Here is a 6,000-nt window from a genome sequence, read left to right as displayed (position 1 = left end):
ATTTTATGTACAATTTTCTTTACCTACATAGGAGAGAAACAAATGCCATCATTCCCTGCCCTTCTCAGGGTGCCAGAGAGTTTCAAGTATTACAGATATTGAACAGTCAACAGCACCATATTTAGGGTGACAGATGGAAATTGCCATTATTTGTATAAATATTTTAAGTACCTAAAACAATTTCTATGTACATTTTTCTGCTTTAAAGACACCTTCAATAATTTACTTTCTTAGTTGACTGCAATGACAACAGAAAACAAAACAAGGACTTGGTACCCTTCATGATATTCCTCCCAAAGAGGAAGCTGCTGTAGCTCCTGTTTTCCTATGTGCCAGAATTTAATTATACATACATAAACTCATGCCATGATTTATTTACCACCAGCAGGTTTTGCACTGGGGAGCACATCTCAGTTTCCGTGATAGAGCATAAATTGAGTTTGATCTCTTATGGGCTAAAGGCTTTGTGTCTGAAGTTATGACATCTACAAGTGGGGTTTGGGAGCTGCACAGTCTGCAACAGTCTTTCATTATGTCAGAAGACAGAAGGCTAAAACCACCTGGATAATTTAGAGTCCCATATGCAGGTCCAAATAATATGATGTGACCCAGTGGCCACAAGCCCATGCTGCTGTGTAACAAGCCTGCAGCTCTTTCAGAAGGCAGAAATTCACATTATGTGACCCCACAGCACCAAATCAGAGCATGCATTCCACATGGGTCAGGGCACACATTTTCTATGTGTTCCTGTGGGTTTACCATCTATTTGTTCAGCAACACTTCTGCAGCAACTACTTAAGTTAGACTGGAGTGACATGTATTTAAAAGAAACTCAAAGAAAGCAGGGAGGGCAATTTTTAAACCTGGGATGGTTTTGTGTCTAGTTTAAAGAACAGTCCTCCAGTTTGTATGGAGGCAACCTCTTGGAACAGCTTAAGAATCACATCAGTGCATAGTTGAAATATGAGTGAAGGAAATAATAGGTTTGTCCTGAAGTAGCCTAGCTAAAACACTGCAATTACAATTTCTTAGAAACAGAAAAGTATTCCTCACTGGGCAATTAGCATTAAGGGCCAGATGATTGTGTCCCCATACACAATTCAGCTCCAAATTACAGATAAAGAAAATAAAGATTCAGCTTGCATTGGTAAGAAAATGGCTCTCCTTGGGTCTCCTGGTGGCCAGCCTCCACTGTTCAAGTTCTTTGCTGATTTTACAAGCTAGCTACTGTAGAAGGCAATCCATGTCCAGCCCTGGCAGGATTTTCTGAGATGGAGGAAAGATTACATGACAAGGACCCTCAGCAGTGTAACTTCTGAAGAACAGGCTATGGAAATGGTCCCTCAAATGATTTCATATGCAAAGTACAAAACAATTAACACGGAGAGAATTTTCTCAGAACTACCAAGAGCTCCTCCTCAAGGGAAAGACATTTAGTGGTTAATTGAAGCTATCCATCCCTAAGCCAGCACAGGAAGGCCATTTTAGTACAAAACATCCAAAAGCTGATGAGGGTAGAATCTGAAGTTCTTAAATTTTTGATTTCCTATTGAGCACTGGTTTAGCTGAACCATGACATCAGCCACTACTGTGGCACACATTTTACAGTAGGTTATAACTCGATGTTGGGAATAGATTAATCCTGTAAAAAAAAACCAGCAAAAATATGTTAGCTGTTGCCAGCAAACACCAGCATGTAAAAAAGTGGGGAACTGAACAGACCAGTGCATGCCACTGCTCCCAGGGTGACACAGAGAAGCCAAGCACTCCCTGCACATCCCTAAGACCTGCCATGGCCAACAGCTTCCTTTCAGCATGAACCTTACCAGCTCTACCAATATCAAATTACTTACCATCACACCAAAATGGGAGAATGCAGGATTCAGGGGGCAAAAGGATACTTGTCAAGGTGCTTTTTTCTTTCCCACACCAGTGTCCTGAAGTCACTATTTTTTTTTTTTTTACCTGCTTCTGAGCCATACACTGCAAACATCTGCATTTTCTCAAGTCTTTAGTGCCTGTCACACACGAGTCTCAGACATTTTTTTCAAGAACCCCTCACAGCAAAGGCTGCTGACAGGAGAGATGATTCCCCAGTTATTAATCAGATAACTATGCCAAGACCTCATGCAGCAGATTTAGGGATCTCACTAGCACTCAGTTCCCAGAATTTTGATATGCCATCCCATTGCTCATCACTGACAAGCCTGGTTGTGTCTCTAGTTTAAACTAGTTTAAAGGGCCCTGCTAGCTTCTGTAGTAAAATCTTTTTTCCTCTTTGGCAAAAGTGCATCCCATCAGGTGTCAGTAGAACTTCAGAAGGGAGGATGTCACAGAAGAGACCTAAGAAAACATTACTCCAACACACATACCCATTCTCTGATGTTTTCCTAGTCTTCCAATCAAAAGAGAAATAACAGTCACTAGAATATACCCCCCACAGAATTTCTAAAGGAAAAAAAAAGTCAGCAGGTTGCTGGGTCTGAGATTTCCTTTACTGAGTATATACAAATTCTTATTACTATCAGACTTAAATTCCCACATTCTGGTACAATTAGAAGGTTAATTACACTTGAAAGGGTAGGACAAGAATGTTAAATTTATAAAAGAACTTCTAATTAACTTATAATCCCTTTTGAAATAGAGTATAACAGTCATTTGCTTCAAGCTATCCATTGTTAATTTAAATGTCCTATACCACATCCAGTTTCTAGCTGTTGCTCTGTTGCTCTGATTTCTATTTTTATTTTTTCACCTCCTTATCCTGTATAGATCCACGGGCAGAGCTGTTAGGACTAGCCAGACACTTGGTACAAGCAAACAGACAAACAGTCCAAGTGGGGAGCGGGACAAAAAAAAGACAAAAAAGAGTTGGGATCCCATTAAACAGTGGGGCAATTCAACAAAACTGTCACTGAAATAAGATACCAGGCTTTTGAGATTACTATTAAACAGCTAAGAAATAGAGGTGGAATACCAGCAATTGAAGGCAACTAAGTTAATATATAAAAATACTTGTATCACTGGCAGAAAGCAGAAGGGCAAATAATCTCTGAGCAGACAATTCAGCCTTAATGTCAGTGTCAAGGATCACCTGGTCACTGAGGCAGCACTGCCCTCTGGAACTACTAGAGGAAATTCTTTACCAAGACATAACCTGGGAGGGTTTTAGGGTTTTTTAAATTGTTGCAAACAGATACACCAGATTTTAGCACTGATTTTTTTTTTTTCCTAGGAGTCTGCCTTTTAGTTCAGGAACCTGAGAGCAATATCAGAGCTGCCAAAGTGCCATTGAACTTAATTTGGAAGTGTGAAAACCTTTAAAAAGGACCCCAGTTACTCTGCATGATGCACTGCCTCTTCCATTCTAGCAGCTTTTCCACCAGTTACAAGTTAAAGACCTTCCTTTCACAGCAAAAGAAGATTTTCATTCTGCTTTCATTAATCCTGTTACAGGGTATAAGCCTTTTGAGAAATGATGTGGGTCAATATCTAGCAGTGCCACCTCCCAGTCCATACAAATTGCTTTATCACAGCAATATATTGCAGTGCTATGGTTCCAAGACTCAGGCTCTTAATTTAACAGCTAGATTGCTCCCACTACATATTACATTTTTCTTATGCCTTTACACATCAGACAAACAGTGACACTGTTCACGTGGCTGAATTAACGCTGTATTTGTGGACTACTTCTTTAGCTTTATGTAGTGGTGTGTTACCATAGAAACTAATAACATTTCCTGCTTTCTATCTGCTCTATCTGGTGCTTCTCTAGTTCATACTCTTGGTGCAGCTAAGACACTGAGGTGCCTTGGCTCCTCTTATTGTTAATGGAGTGCACAGAAAACCCCAGAGTTAGGTTCCTCTGTTGGAGTCAATGCTTTCCTATTTGCTCAAAAGAGCTACTTTTCACTCCCTTTCCTCCTACTCCAAGATCCTATCACAGTATTTTTCTTCTCATCTTAATTTAGAATCAAATAGAAACGGGAAGAATTGTACCTCTGCAGCCAGAAAGCAAAAGGGCTTCAAGAAGAGTTAGCTAACAGTAGGTTCACCTATAAAATTTTACATTAGGTTTTGTGTGTGTGCATATCCATGGGTTAGAAGAGACCCCAAATCTGGATGTTTTTCACACTCAGGTCTTAAAGACCATGAACTGTGGGCCTTAAGCCATTACAGTCTGAAAAAAAGACAAAAGCAGTAACACAGAAGAAATAACTACCCCAGGATTACACACCAAGTTATCACACACACCTGGCAGAATTAGGAACACAGATTCACACAATCTTAATTTGTAGTCAGAGCTCTCTCCGCTAAGCTACATTAAGTAAAAGAGATATCACATTAACTTTAGTAGGCACCATTCATGTTTCAGAAAGAAAATCAATTTAATAGAAGGAGAAACATAATAGTAATGATAGACTAGGACAACTAATTTTATATTTTATGCTTAGAAAAACTATTTCATGTTTGTCATCAAAAGAAGAGAAATAGAGCTATGCTGATTATTAGTGTGCTTCCAACACTTGAAAAATCAAAGATCAATTTCCTTTATATTTCATATTGGTATTTTTTCAATCTGAAACTATGTTTAAGGCTTAGCTCATTCTCTTATACGCAGTTTTTCCAAAGCAACAATATTCGTATTAGGTTTATCACAACATAAAATATGAATTATAATACATGCGAGCTAATAGAGGAATTACTTTGCTTTCTGATGAATATTGTTTCACTCTCAGTAATCAGAAGGTATTTTTGTGATAGGGAATAAATTCTTATGCTGTTGTTTCATAAGAGAAGAAAACGCTTTACAAGGAAGTAAAAAAAAACCATATAATGTAACTATGAAAAAATTCTCACTTTAAAGACCATCACAACACAAAGACCAAGCTGGCCATTATTTTGGACACACAAGTTTCATAGAAGTGTTTTTATGTGGGAGAGCCTCCTCAGCTCCCAAGCACTTTACATAACCTGTGCTAATTTCAAAGGATCTTCCACTTTCCAGCACTTGCAACTAGTTTGATGTTCCTTTAGCTTCATTTAGTAGAAGGCTGATAATACAGTAATTTCAATTCAAAGAAAAATATCAGATTAAAAACTTTTCCTCTATTTCAGCTTTATTTTTTCCTTAGAAGATTATATATAAAGTCAAATAACCTATTTAGCTTCATATTCCTGCCAGGGACCTGAACACTCCAAAGAATTCCTATAAACAGCACTGAAATGGAGCAGCTATTCAAGAGTGGATAGCAACAGGAAGAAACAGCTTAGAGTGGGACATATATTTTAAACAGTATTACTGAGAGTGGTAGGCATCTAAGTACTGTGAAATGAGCTACAGCCATTCTAGATGAAGAACTGGAAGCTGAGCTGAAGAAGCTTTCAAAGCAGGCACTGAAAATGGTAGTGATGAAAAAAAACCAAAACAACGACCCACAACCCAAACCAATACTCAGAACCCCTCCAAACAAATAAAACTCCTGGTCTGATAAATAAGAATTATTTACATGCAGGGAAAAGCTGAAATGGAGCTCAGTTATGAAACCATGAGCAATCAATTTGGTATTCATGCTTCATTTATTTATATACTACTGTTAGTGATGAAAAATACTTTATAGCCTTACAAATGTGAGAGTTTGCTTATTTCTGATATATTTCAATCAAAGTAATATTAATGATTTTGGCCTTTGAAGGTGAAGACATATAATTTAGATATACTATGGGGAAAATGAAGTAAAGTGGAGGAGTGCTGTATAACATCCTTCGTTGAAACCTGGCATGGGCAACACTATAAAAGCGTAAGAATATAGTGGAACAAAATGCTAAAGAGAAGAAAAACAAAAGTAATGCCTAATTTTATTTATGGAAATTGCTATTTTCACACTAAGAACCACTAAGAAGTGGAGTAGGGAATTGAGAAATGTGTAAGCAACATTATTTGGACACTCAGGAAATAGTGTAATAAGGAATTTGCAAAATACCAAGGTAGAATGTTTT

This window comes from Oenanthe melanoleuca, chromosome 4 (assembly GCF_029582105.1).
Source record: "Oenanthe melanoleuca isolate GR-GAL-2019-014 chromosome 4, OMel1.0, whole genome shotgun sequence".
In the NCBI taxonomy this organism is placed as follows: Eukaryota; Metazoa; Chordata; class Aves; order Passeriformes; family Muscicapidae; genus Oenanthe; species Oenanthe melanoleuca.
This window is presented reverse-complemented; position numbering follows the sequence as displayed.